The sequence below is a fragment of the Cryptomeria japonica genome, chromosome 9 (genome assembly GCF_030272615.1).
Source record: "Cryptomeria japonica chromosome 9, Sugi_1.0, whole genome shotgun sequence".
NCBI classification, from domain to species: domain Eukaryota; kingdom Viridiplantae; phylum Streptophyta; class Pinopsida; order Cupressales; family Cupressaceae; genus Cryptomeria; species Cryptomeria japonica.
The window spans coordinates 751,995,119-752,010,257 of NC_081413.1; the positions used below are offsets into that span (position 1 = coordinate 751,995,119).

Below are 15,139 nucleotides of genomic sequence, written 5' to 3' on the forward strand. Positions count from 1 at the left end.
GAACTCCTTGGCACAATCCGAGTCACTGCTAAATGTTGAAATAGTAGCTAGCTCGGATACCTATCTATTGTATTTTAATGTTGTCAATGGCAATTAAAATACACATGTATTATCTATTATGTAAATCGAACTTAGGGCTGGGCCCAAATACATGTAACTTGTAATTATGTCTTGCTTGGGCAAAAGACCTATATATAATGTAACTTGTGGATAGGATAGGCCCTATAAATGTAACTTGTAATTTGGTTTGACCCTAATTGGGCGATGTAACTTGTGGTCCTATATTGAATGTAACTTGTAGATAGGGTAGGCCCAATATGTATTTTGAGCTATGTTACCCCAAGTTTCCGGGACGGGGACGGCAGGGGACGGGGGTACGTGTTTCCGGGACAGTGATTTTTTTTGCCAATTTTGGGGACAGCTAGGGGACAGCTATATAAAAGTAGGGAAAATTACACTAAATAGGGAAATTTAAAATATTCATATGAAAACATGGATAAAACATGCACATATCCATTATAGAACCTTAACATATAAGAACTAGTAGAGTTCTTATGGCAAATTTGTGTTAAATTGAGAGTCAAAGTCAAATTGCTTATAGAGTTCATTGTCAAAATTCATTGTCTATATGCAGAATTTATGGGGACGTCCCCTAGGAGTCCCCTATCCCCGGGACATCCTCGGGATGGGGACGACTGAAAAAAATACTGGGGACACATCCCCGGGTAACATAGATTTTGAGCGATTATGTAATTGGGCTGGGCCCAAACTCATGTAGCGTGTGGTAAAGGCAATTAAGCAATAACGTCTTAATAGGTCAAGACCTATTTGTGTTTCACCTATGGAAACTATTTCAGAAACATAAGAAGTAAATGCACAGTACAAAATAAGAGATGCTAGTATGCCATAAGATAAGTGTTATAACTCCAAAGAAACAAGTATATTTTCCTTCATATAGTCCCCAGTTACGATGATGATTTCCCGAGGGAACAAGATACAATATATAAAACCTGAGGGGGTGCGACCAACCGTTGCGTCCAACTGCCCTTCGGGTGAACTAACTGACTCCCATAACACACAATTACCGATGATGACACAACATAATGACGACACTAGAACATAATTGATTATTCTCGACTACATCATCCCCCCCAAAAAAGAAGTCGTCTCCTGACGACTCAAAACAAAATAGGGATGACATACATGACTATCAAAGATAGAATCAGGGAACAAAAGAAGAAGGGGGTTGAGAAGGTGTCCCTGAATCAGCAGGTGGCGGAGCTGAGGAAGATGCTGATGCCAGCTGTGCTCGCAGGTCGTACACCTGCTGTGTCCGTATCCTCAAGTCTCGCTCCGCAATCTTCTTGTTTTCTATGGCAAGCTTGACCATCTTGGTAGCCTCTAGTACCTTCTTCTCCTTCTCATCCATGGTCTCTCTAGCCTGCACCAAACTCGTACTCAAGGTCATCTTCTCCGTTCTGGCGGCCTCCAACTCTGCTGCTAACTGGTCCCTCTCGGCAGTGAACTGAGCCCTCTCCGTGGTGAATCGAGCCCTTTCGGCTTCTAACTGAGCCCTCTCGGTGTCCAAGTCTTTCTGCAACTCCACAACTCTGGTGGTCAGCTCCTCCCCAGCTCTCTTCGCGGCCACCTTGGCAATCTCATGCCCTGCAAAAATGTGCTCCGTACGGCGAAGAGTGTAATACTCCTCCCTAAAAGCCTGCTCAACCTGCCTCCCGAGAGACTTGACCCTACTCTCCACTACTGGCTCCCTCACTGCCCATGCATTTAGCATCTCCGGTGTCTCAGTCTCTGGCCATCCCCCTCTCAAAACAGGCAGCAAATGCCTGAGGACCCCCCTCCCGTACAAACCTGAGTATCCGCTCCAACTCCTAGGCGGTGCTATCCGAGGCCTCTGCCTGTAGGGATGTTATGACCTCTCGCCCTCTGCATACCTCGTCCTGCAGATAAGTTTGCACCATCTCCTGGAAATATGTCTGCCCTCGACCAACCACATCTAGGAGGTAAGCCTCCACGTCTATCCTGCCTGGGCGCCTGCTCTCCGTGTGAACCCCCACTCTGTCTGACGGGACCTCTGTCTTCTGTTCAAGTGCCAACTCCCTCCCCTGCACTTCTGCCGAATGTGCCATAACTCCAGGGGAACCGTTGCTGTCTATGTCAACCACCTCCACCTCTACGTCCGCTCGAGGGTCCCTGCTCCCAGAAGTCGCCCGTGGGGGAGAAATGGTAGTAGCCGGCCTAGGCCACATAGGTGTTATCTCCATCTCCCTCAGCCAACATTCCTCTTCGCCCATAGTACCTGTCTGATCCTTCCCCAATTCCTGCGCCTCTACAGTGGGTACAGACTCCCCCACACCCTCGGATGGTACTGCCTCTCTCACTTCCTCTGTTGCCACTATTGGCGGCACCGTGTGAACTGGCGGCCTCTGCTGGCCAAAGGCAGGGATAGATGCAACCGTCACCGTCGGCGGACTCAAGTGTGCTGAGGCGGTTAGCATGGGCGTAGCAAACAAGACTGGTGTGGATGCTCGTACGGTCTCTGCTAGGCTCTCCTCGCTATCTCCCTCTGAGTCACTTGAGGCCTCCGAGGTCTCATCCCTCCCACTGTCAATATCCTTAGACTCTGACACCTCCTGCCTTTGCTGTTTCTGCCCCACCCCGGGTGCCAACCCTATGTCAAGATGCCTCCATTGAAAAATAGGCGGCTCGACGGGTGCCAAGTTCCCCTCCGGCCGAATTTCCAGCTTGTCTGCTGGAAGCTGTGAAAGCGCCGCCTCTAGAAATAACTCGATGGCGTAGTGTGGCATATAAAACGTGCAATGCTGCAATGTCATGAACTCGAACATTCTGTCCGCCAGTACTGATGCACAGTCATACTGTACTCCATTCATCAACCCGTTCATTAGGATGATTTGTGGGAGCGCTATGTTTGATGCTCGCCTGGACCCCGTCAATCTGCTCTTGACCACGTCCATGATGTAGCGCCATGGCCCTTCTGCCACAAAAGATTTCTTCATCCTTCTCCCCTTAGTGGCATTGGCTATGGAATCGAATTCCGCTGGTGTAAGATTTCTGGAGACCATGCGTATCCAATGTTCTTTCTGGTCTGCGTTCATCTTTTGCGCCTTCATATCTACTTTCTTTCCATTCCTCCCGGGTATGTTAAATACCCTGGTGAAGTCGGCTGCCGTGAAGGAGATTGTGACTGTGTGCTTCATATACTGGAAAGTGCTTTTCCTGGTGGTGCGGTCGAATGCTGCTATCATTGTCTGCATCGGTGGCTCAAATTTCTTGATCTGAAAAACCGACATTTGAACCACCCAATGCACTCCTGCCTTCCTTAACCAATTTTTTACTTCATGGTTGTCAGGGTTTTGTTGCCACCACCTCCTGCACTCTCCTCCATTAACTCCCTCGAATATAACCGTGTCGGCTGTAACCCCGGTTGTTGCTTTCCCCGTCGGTGGCTTCTTTTTGCTGCTACCGGCAACCCTCACCCCTGAAGGTAAAACCCTTGCCGTTTTATCCATGCTCTTCTGTAGATTTGTCTTCCACTGCCTTTTTCCTGCTGAATGCATTTCTTTTGTTCCTGCTTTTTGTCTTCAACTGCCTAAGGTAGTTACGCCACCTTTCTCTTTTATTCCTGCTGTAATCTCTTTTTCCCTCGCGATTGTATCTTTGGCTGGGGCGTGGGCACTTTTATTTCTTTTCTTGGCGGCTAGTATATCCACGGTGGACAACCACCGCACGGTGGTCACCAGCGGTGGTTCCACTGCACGGTGGCCCCCCGACAGTGGTCCCACCACATGGTGGTCCCCTCAACGGTGGTTCCACCGTGGCCACTTAATTTAATTTAATTTATTTATTTTTTATTTTTATTTATTTATTTTTAATATTTCTTTTTAAAGTGTTTACTAGTATCTTCCTTGGGTTGGGTGGGGCTTGTGTCCTGTCTCCGTTCATGATAGATTTTCAGCTTGGACCCATTAACGGCCTCAAGAATCTCCCTGCCGTCGAGCGTCCCCAATTTGACTGACCCATTCGCCCCAACCTCCCGGACTCTGTAGGGCCCCAACCACTTTACTTTAAATTTCCTTGGTTTTATCTCATTTTTTCCATTATATTTCAACACCAATTGACCCGGGTAAAGCCCATCTTCCAGAGGTGCTTGTCATGCCAGTGCTTCCTTTGCTGCTGTGCGATCTCGGTTGCCCATTGTGCTAGCATCCTCCGCTCCTAAAGTTTATTGAGGGCGTGCAATCGCTCTTGTAGGTTTTCCATATCCCTGAGTTTATTGTCAATAGCGATCCGCAAACTTGGTACCATGAATTCCATAGGGACTACGATCTCCTGCCCATACATCAACTGGAAGGGTGTGTTGCCCGTGGTGGTCTTGTAGGTCGTGCTGTAGGCCCACAGTATTGACGGTAACCTTTCCTCCCAATCCTCCCCTTCAACTCCACACAACTTGTAGATAATTGTGACCAAGATTTTGTTTGTGGCCTCGGCTTGTCCTTTCGCCCGAGGGTAGTAGGGACTCGACAGAGAATGAATTTTTTTGAATTCAGTTGTTAATAATTTTACCACATGGTTGACGAAATGTCCTCCTCTGTCACTGGTCAATTGAATAGGGATGCTGTTTCTGGTAATAATCTGCTCATAGATGAATCTAGCCGTACTTACTGCAGAGTTGTCCGGGAGAGCCCTAGCCTCCACCCATTTAGTTAAGTATTCTGTAGCGACCACAATGTAACGGCATCAGCATGCACTATTGGCCTTAAGAGGCCCTACGAAGTCAAGTCCCCACCGTTCGAATAGTTCCTGTGCGTGTGAAGGGTTTAAGGGCATAAAGTCCCGTTTCAAGGGTTTGCTTGCCCGTTGGCAAGTGTCACATCCCACGACCCATTCTCGAGCATCATTGTGTACCGTGGGCCACCATAGCCCTGCTAGCAACACCTTCCGTGCTATTGTGTTCGGGCCCATATGTTTGCTTGCGGGGCCCTCATGTGCCTCCCTCAAGACACTGGGAACTTCCTCCTCCATAACGCAGCGCCTTAGTACTTGGTCCGCTCCCATTTTATATAGTAGGCCATTAATTAACTCGAAAGTCCTGCTCCTTAACACTAGTTTCCTTTGTTCCCCTGGAGGCTCTTGTTGCTTCTGGAGGTTCCCCTGACTTGATCCGGGACAACTGATTTGCCTTGACATGGCTCCGTCCCGGTCTCACCTCGATTGTGAATGTGAACTCGTGAAGCAACAAGAGCCAACGACTTACCCTTCCCTGGATGATGGGCTTGTTCACTAAATACATAAGTGCTTGATGGTCTACATAAAAGGTGAATGGTGTGGCCAACAGGTAGTGCCTGAACTTCTGCACAGAGTAGACCATGCCGAGGGCTTCGCGCTTTGTGGTGCTATAGTTCTTCTCGGCCTTAGAGAGTAATCTACTTGCAAAGTATATATCGGGTGATCCAGCCCGTGCCCCCTTACCTGAGCTAGTGTAGCTCCAATGGCATAATTCGATGCATCCACATGGATGTGGAATTCCTTGTCCTAGTTCGGGTAGATGAGTATGGGGGCTCCTAGCAATCTTGTCTTCAACTCTTCGAATGCATCGTTCTGTAGCTTTGTCTAGACATATGACTCCCCCTTCCGTGTGAGTTTGTCCAAGGGGTGGGACACTTCGGCGAACTTCTTGATGAACCTCCTGTAGTACCTGTTGTGACCATTTCACACATCGCCCCATAGCAAATGGGGACCCCCTCTTTTTGCTTGTTTTTCGCTCGTTTTCGCTTTTGTTTTTAGGGTTTTGTCAGTTAGTTGGTCGTCTGGATTTAGGGCCAAGCCTTAGGGTTTTAAATTTTGCCTTTTCAAGCCAAAATCCAGTCATTTTTGAGAGCTTTTGAGCTTCTTTTCTAGAATGCAAATTTTGAATGCAATGATTTCGCCAAAATGGTCTAATTTTCAATTGGAATGTTCATGCAGAGCTTAAATTTGTCTAAGTGTTGACCGTCAATATGAATTTTTGTCTGATTGAATATTTTGACCAAATTTTGACTTTTTTGAATTTTGATCCTGGGCATTGGAATTGATTTGTTTTCGCCTCGTGAAGTGTTAAAATGTGAAAAATCTTGTTATTTTGGCCTGTAGGAGCAAAATCGCTCCTATCCCTCAGTGAAGGACGGGAGCTCATTTTCAAATATCTCATCATCCTTGCAGAGTCCAGACAAATTTTACGTTTGAAGTGATGGAGAACGACGAGATCTTTCCATTGAATATAAATTGAAGATTTTCATGAGCACAGAAAGGCCTCCAGGAGGAAAATCGCTCCTGTCCCTCAGTGAAGGACCGGAGCTACGATTCAAATTTCGCCTTGTCCTTGCAAGATTTCGAGAGCTTAATGATTTGAGGACGTCCAAGGGAGGATGCTTTGCCAAATGAATATAATTTGAGATGCAAAAACGAAGGAAAATGACCTATATTGACTAAATCGCTCCTGTCCCTCTCCAAGGGACCAGGGCGAAGTACCTTGTAGCTCTCGTCCCTCTCCCAGGGACTAGAGCGATTTCCTTCATTTTGCAAAATCCAGACAAAGGTCAAGGCAAGTTTACGTTCAAAAACAAAGGAGAACATGAGATGAACGCATTGAATATAATTTGAAGATTTTTTGGACGTCCATACCAGTGCTAAATGCCTAGTTCGCTCCTGTCCCTCAGGAAGGGACCAGAGCGATTTTTGATATAATTGCTTTTCTTGCAAAGTTACAAATGATGTCAAGGCATGAACGAATAGAGTGAAGAAGGACGAGCCCGTTGAATATAAATTTGGAAGGTGACAAAGTGAAATGAAGGCCACAAGGGCAAGTTCGCTCCTGTCCCTCTCCAAGGGACCAGGGCGATACAATGATTATTTTGCTCCTCACTCAAGTTAAAACCGATCTAAGTCAAGACAAAGGGTGGCGAAGACATTTTGGAGCATTTCCATCAAGCGCAAGGTTGTAAAGGTCATCACAATGAAGAGATTTACACTCTAAGACCCAGATCGCTCCTGTCCCATGGGAAGGGACCAGAGCGATATCTACATAATGGCGTAAATTTCAAAAAGCAAACAAGTTTCGAGCAACCAAGAAGGTCGAAAGGACATCATTCCACGCAATGAAGATAATTGCAAGTTGATAAAAACAAGAACAAGCGCATAATGATGAACTTCGCTCCTGTCCCTCAGGAAGGGACCAGAGCGATGTTAGATGTATTGATCATTTTGAGCAAGATTTACGTAAGGACAAGATTTCGCAAGATCTTAGAGGGTCCACGGAAAGGTAGAAGGGTGATGCATGAAGATTTCAAACGTTAAATAATCACCAAAATTGACCTAGGGACCATATCGCTCCTGTCCCTCTCCAAGGGACCAGGGCGATTTGCTTTGGATCCTTCGTTTTGCTTCAAGTACGTGCTAAGTCAAGACTTCATAAGGATAAACAAGGTTCAAGCCATCATTTGATGATAACATACAAGAGTTTTAATACGTCCAAACATTGCTAATCAAGGTAAAAGCTCATATCGCTCCTGTCCTTTGGACAAGGACCAGGGCGATCCTATCAAAAGCGCTCATATTCCTCCAAAATCAAAGCAAGGCGAGGTTAAGCAAGACAAGGGACGGCGTTTGGAAAACATCACAATGAAAGATCGAAGGTCAAAAAATGCATATTGAACGTGAAAAAATCAAGATCGCTCCTGTCCTTTGGACAAGGACCAAGGCGATACTATCAAAACACTTACGTTCCTTCAAAGGTCAAAGCGAAGCGAGGTTAGGAAGTGCGAAGGACAACGTTTGAAGGACATTGCAAAGGAGATCGAAGTTTAAAAGTCGCCAAGATCAAGGAGAAATAATAGATCGCTCCTGTCCCTCTCCAAGGGACAAGGGCGATGGTCCCTTTAATACGTCCAAACACATAATGAAGACAAATGGAATAAGCGCAAAGAACACAAGCAATGATATTGTTCGCCTTACAATAAAAGATTGAAGGTCAAAGATACAAGATGAACATGAAGAAATGGAGATCGCTCCTGTCCCTCTCCAAGGGACAAGGGCGATGTTAGGCAAAACACATGATATTCTTTGAAAATCACGTTAAGACAAGGACGCACAAGGTTTTAAATGGCATCTGGAAGATGACACAAGGAAAGGATCGTACCAAAATGGAGAATTTCAAGCAAAAACCTTAGGATCGCTCCTGTCCCTCTCCAAGGGACCAGGGCGATGATGGTCATAAGATGCACTTGCTCGCACAAGAAAGAGATTCAAATTCGAAGGACCACCAGATGATCGATTTGGGACGTGGAAATGAAGGAGTTGAACGTTGAAAACGCAAGAATCATGCCAAAGATGGTGAATCGCTCCTGTCCCTCTCCAAGGGACCAGAGCGATGAGGTACGTCCCTTTATTGTTCATATTTTTGGCGCCAAATTAAACAATTCGAATTTGCTTTAAATGCTAAATCAATTTAAAAAATTGAAGATTCATTTCTATTTGGCATTTAATATGGCGTTATCTCTTATTAATTATTTTTTGCCTTTATTTAAAATCGAAATTTGCAAATTAAAAAACGCAAGGCATTAATAGTTAATTAATTACTTAATAAAAATCGAATTGGAGCGCTCATATATGGAAGTCGGCCTTGTTATGTCATTGCAAATCATTTAAAAATCGTTTGAAATTGTTATATTTTATCAAGTCGGCCTAAGGGATAAATCGATGAGAGCGCTATATATAGGGGGGTGAAAACTATTATTTTCACATCATTATTTTACCTCTCTACATGCGAGTTAAGGAAGACGAAGGAAAGTGTTAAGTGTGTTCAAAGATAGTGCGAATATTATCCAAGGTGGCGCGAGTTTCATTCATCCAAAGGTGGCGCTAGTATCATCTTGTGTGGAGTGCGAAGTGTGTTTGAAGAGGTGCGAATTCCATCCAAGGTGGCGTAAGCAATCAAAAGGTGGTGCGAATTTGAAGACCACACCAAGTGCGAGCTTGAGGATACATTGAGGCGAATTTGCTAAGGACTTGGAGATTTGTTTATGCGAACTTGAAGACCCATTTGAGACCACGTCCAAGGCGATAATTGGAGATCACGTTCTATCCAGAGGTGGCGAAGTCAATTTTGAGGAGATCATATTGAAGATTATCTTATACCTCAATTTTGCCTAGGCAAATTTTGTTTTTGCATTCTAGAGTTAGCTCTCTATCGAGGTATGGCGATTTAATTGTTATTGCTTTATTCATTCATCGTCATATTTCAAATTTTGAAATTTTGATCCTTGAATTTCTCTTAGCTCAATCGTTGTATTTTAGGAAATGATAACTCTAGAGACTTATCATGAGGTTTCCTAAAATTTATCTCTCTTATTTACGTTATTTATTGCAAAATCTATTTCTTACAATGAAATGTTGTGTAGGTATGGCGACCCCAAAGGCGGGAGCATCCACCAGTCGCTCGGCTCTCATGAAAGAAGATCAGAAGACCGAAGAAGTGGAGACCAAGATCGTGTCCAAGTGGAGCAACATTGGAGATACCAACTTGGGGAACTTTAGCACGAAGAAGTTCCGAGAGGTCCCTTACATCGGCAAGCCATCACCTGTCGTCCGGAGAATAATAGAGAGTGGCATCATTAAGGCGGCCGGTTTTCCTCCAGCCATTCAGTGCCACGAGTTGATGATCGAGTGTGCCCGTCACTACAATCCACAGTCCAGGACAATTGTGTCCAATGAAGGAAACACTTTGGCATACCTTTCAGAGGAAGCCATAAGTGAAGCCTTCCATCTTCCAGAGCACAGGGACATGATATACAAGAGCATTGAAGGAGCCAGATCAGTGTACGATGATGATCCAGATGCTTGCCTAAGCATAATCAACAAGAATTGGCTACTTAAGAGTCGTCCCCGTCTGAGCAAAGTACCGAACACACCACACAGGATTGATTTCCAAGAGGAGTACAGAGATTTGATCACCATGCTCAACAGAGTTACAGGAGCACCTCATGCCTTCTATTTTGAGAAATGGATGTTTTACTTCATCCAGGTGATTGTTCAAGGAAAGGGTACAATACATTGGGCTAGGATAATTAGCCATTGCTTAGACGTACAGTTGAGAAGACTCAGGGCTACTAAGTCCTTCCACATGAGTTCATACGTCATCTATGCCTTAATCAGGAGCGTTGAGTACGCAGGACTACCTCACAGAGGAGTGATTGGAAGAGGACCCGGCGAGGTCAGAGTTTGTGAATCCTATACCTACTTGCATCATCCACCAGGGAAGAACTACAAGTTAATCAATGATACTTTCACGATGAACATCACAAGGACGTTGCAAGGAGGGATTCACAACAGATTATCTCAGGATGCCCAGGAGTTCATCAAGAGGTACGGTGCTTGGTTCATTCAGTTTCCCAAGTTCACTTACATTAGAGTGTATGGATGTCCTTTACCTCCATACATGTTGCCGAGGTACCCGACAGACAGAATTGTGTTACTTGAAATAACAAGGCAGTTGGCAGCATATGTGAAGGCATTCAGACACAGACATCAGAATGGAGTTCAGGTACCTATTATTTTGGGTAATTCAGTTGAGGTATGTCCTAATGTCTTAGCCATGGATGACGCAGAGAAGGAGTTAGCCTTGTATCCTTTTTCATCTTTTGCTTGGAGGAATAGTTTTGATCCACATGGACATTTAGAGGAGACGGTCGGTAGAAGATTTAGACATGAGTACCAGATTGAAGATTTTATGATGAATCTCCTAGATGATCTCAAAGTGAAACGAAAGATACATTCTAGATTGCCTTTGGATTTCATCAGGAAATGTAAGATTTACAGAGTAGCCGACCAAGCTCAGGACAACGGCAGGCACATCCAATCTTCATATGATAGAGAAAGCAAAACAATAAGTTTGAATTGGAATGAGCCCGAGGCCGTGGATTTAGATGATTTGATGGCACCAGTCTTGTCTTGTACTCGCAGATGGGTAGACGTTCAGCATCAGAAGTTGAGAGAACAAGGCATAGCCATGTCTTTTACTTTGGAAGAAAAGCCAGCCGAAGGTGGAGCCAGTGTTAGTGAAGGCAATCCTAATCCTAGGAATTCAGGTGAAGGTAACCTTCGATGTGCCAGTGAGGGCAATCTCCATTCAAGAGGTTCAAAGAGAAAGGAAAGATCAGAAAAGAAAGAGCCTTCCAAGAAAAAGCAAGGTGCTAACAAAGATCAAACACCAGGTACTTCTTCCAGGCCAGAGGATAGAACAGTTCGAGTGGAAGAATCCATGGAATCGATGGTACAGAATGACAGACAGGAGGAAGGACAGGCACAGCATGTTTCATCCGATGGATCTCTCCAAGACTATGATTTAGATAATGATAATGAAGTAACATCTCCTCCCAGACAAGAAGAAGTAGTACATAAAGAGATTCAAGTTCAAGAGACAAGATCAAATATCCCAGATTGGTTGAAGGAAAGATTGACTAAGGTGATCGTAATTGAGGACGAGGACAGTGCAATTGATTTAGAGAGCCTTGTTGGACGTTCACATATGACAACAGAGAAGAAGAAGGCTACAAAGATGTCCAAGATGGTTCGAGATGAGACTGGATCTAGAAAACTGCAGATAGCTACACCGGCAGCAGACAAATATGAGGGTGAGATCCTAGCAGAAGACTATCATATACAGACTATTGAGTTAGGACCGTCCACAGCAGAGCAGACTTTAGATGATGCCACCGACACATTTGAGGCATTGAAGGACAAGTTTAGAGAAGAAGTAGAAAAGAATAGAAAGCTTGAGAAAGAGGTCGGTGCATGGAGGACATATTTCAGTCACATCAATGAACCTTTGGGACGTCAGGATCCAGTTAGATCACCATTGCAGGCATTGCCCCTTCAATCAATCAATGAAGCAGAAAGATTCAGGAATATGGTCTAGCGTACATGTAGTTGGATGGATAGATCTCACACGGTGGCCATTGAGTTTGTTACAAGGATGTCGAAGATCACCCATCAGGCTATCCGAGTTCTTGAGATTATTCACAGATTGATGGCAACAGTAGCTGCATTTGCCCATACCAAGGACGTTGTCATTCCTGTCTTGAAAGTTATAAGACACACATCCAGAAGAATTTTAGCACAAGAGAGGATCTTAGAAGGTGATTCTCACAGTTTGTTTCAGTGGTCAACCTTACTCCATATAAAGAGTGTTCTCTTTGAGGACATCAGTGTTAGATGTGGTCAAGTTGAGGAGGTGATCAATCCGATCCAGGACAGAGTATTTGAGGTACTTCGTACCATTCTTGGCAGAAGGATCGAGGTCGAGACAAATGTGGATTTACAAGAATTTGAGGATAGAATCAAGATCATCTTTCGCAAGGACGCAGATGTTACAGATGAGCAGTATGATCAGATGTATGCTACCATGCTCCTGATTGATAGAACAAAGGAACTTGAACCTACTTGGGACACAGCTCTTCTAGATGCATTTGATCAGGTTATCCACTTAGAAGAGAGTATCAAGAATCTTCCCGAGATTCCAATCACAGAAATCGAAGGAATCGTGACAAAATTCATTGCATATGCTAAGAAAGAGAATTGGAAAGGGAATAAGATTCTAGATGAAAGGTTGTTACAGATGACATGACATCTTATTTCTCATTGGTTGATACCTCCTAGATTTTTGTGCCAAATTTAATATTTGGCTATGTATTTAATATTGTTCAGTAAAAAGGAGGTCATTTGTAACAAACCCTAATTAGGGTTTAGGTGTCATGATCTTATCCATTGATTTACTTTCAATCTGGACCTTTCATTGTAACTGGGGATGCTATTTATACCCCCATTTTTCATTTCATTTAGTGTTAGTTAATAGTCGAATAGTCAGATAAGAGTGAAATAGAGAGATTAGAGTTGTAAGCAATTTTTATTTTGTAGCAAGATTGAGTCTTGAAGAGAGAAATTCAAGCAATTGTTGTATATGATGACTTGGAAATCAATAAAATATTGAAGTTATGGTGTTTTGTTGCAAATTTCTTAAGTTATCTTCATGGTTGTTGGATGTACTTGAATCACGCTCAATCAAAGTAGTTTGTTAATTTGAAAGGCTAAGTGTGAGATTTGATATTTGGTAGGATTCGCTATCCAAACCACTAGCTTCTTGCTGATTGTAGGAACGCCTTGCGTGGTCGACTGGAAAACATTTTGAGTCCTTAACCTTCAAGCATTTTCGCATCTAGGATATGTACCTTCGTAGTAGTGTCCTTGGTCTTTGATGCATTGAACCATTATTACCTTAGAAGATCGCACTAATTTCAATTGAGTTGTTACCTTATGGCAAAATTGAAGTTAGTTGAGTCTTGCCAAATCTCATTCATGCTAAGTCATTCATAGGGTTAGGCTAGATTAGACTTCCTTAAACCCTGTCCTTTTGCCATTTTTTTTTGAAGTTCCTTTTAGTTTAGTAAAATCTTCGAACTTTTGAATCCGTAAGACGCCTTGGAGGAAACAGCAAATCACATCATACCACTAAAAAAGCTTGTCCACACGTGGAGACCCCACTAAAAGAACCTTGGAGTCCATCTAACTGATCCTTTTTGCAGATCTTCAGCAGTTAGAGACTATTTTCTCAAGAGAGGATAAGATGCCTGTCGGTATTTTATTCTGTGTATGATTGTGTACAAAATACACGTCAACAGTACCCCACATGGCCAAGGAAAGACTTCACTTCAGTGACATCCGTCGAGGCTTCCATCTCTACTATGACTCTGATTTTGTCAGGGTCTGTTTTTAGTCCCTCCTTGCACACAATATGCCCAAGTAACTTTCCCCGTGACACCATGAACCTGCATTTTTTTAGATTGAGGGCTAGCTGTACCCTTCGACATCTCTCCATGCACTCCCTGAGGGCTTTGAGATGCATGTCCTGGCTGCTATAAATGGACCAATCGTCTAGGAAGGCCTTGAAGTTCCCTGTAGACATCTTGTCGAAGATGTGCAAAATGATACGCTGGAAGGTTGCCGGTGCATTACACAGGCCGAAGGGCATTCGATTGTATGCATATACACCGTCTTCCACTATGAAGGTTGTCTTTAGCTTGTCTTCCTCCGCAATGGATATCTGGTTGTACCCAGAGAACCCATCCATGAAGGAATACATATTGTGTCCAACCACTTCTTCTAGGATACTGTCGGTGAAGTGGATAGGAAAGGGGTCCTTGATGGTGACCGCGTTTAGACACCGGAAGTCTACACATATCCGGATCTGGTCGCTGTCCTTTTTGAGTGAGATCACAATGGGGGACACCCATTCACTTGTCTGTACTTTGAAAATTATCCCCGCTTCCAGCATCCATTCAATTTCTTCATTCACCCGTGCGACATAGTTTTTATTCATACGGTAGGGTCGCTTCCTTACGGGTTGGGCTTCGGGTACCAATGTAATGTGGTGTACGCATAGCTCCGGGGGTACACCCTTCAGGTCCTTGTAGGTCCACGTGAACACATCCTTATATTCTAGGAAAATTTTAAATGCTGCAGCCTTTAGCATCGGGTTCCAGTGATCTCCCACAAGAATCTTCTTGGGATTGCTCGCCTCTCCTAAATTTGTTTCTTTCAACTTGGCTTCCTCGTATCTGATGGGTCCGTCTTTGGGAAACTGGTGTGCCGGAGTGTCATTCACACGGGCCTCCCCCTCCCTGTATTCTCCGTACTCTGGGGGGAATACGTCCGGTTGTTTTTCGATGCTCAACATATTACATGAGGGTGTGAACAATTCATAATCCTCCATCTGCCAATGGAAGAGGCTGTTCATAGAATCCTTGTCATCCCCCAAGCATGCTTCTAATTCTAGAACCCCTTTGCTATTGGGCTCCATTCACCATCAGCCTTCATCTTCCTCCCACCGATCTCCATCCGACTTCGACTCCGACTCCGAGGAGGATGCCAACTCTTGGCTCACCATCTGCTTTCGGAGGTCTATCATGTACTTTCTCCCCTTGCTCTCTAACAAGAGTGTATTTCTCTTCCAGTCATGCTTTGCCTTGGCAGTGATAGGGAGGCTACCTAGTTTACCATCAATTAGAATTCT

General features: G+C 44.3%; 1 protein-coding gene across 2 annotated transcripts in view; it reads left to right on the top strand.

Annotated features, from left to right (window-relative positions):
- LOC131064639 (uncharacterized) overlaps positions 1-15,139 on the top strand; it is a 68,507-nt gene that overhangs the window by 12,270 nt on the left and 41,098 nt on the right. The window lies entirely within an intron of this gene.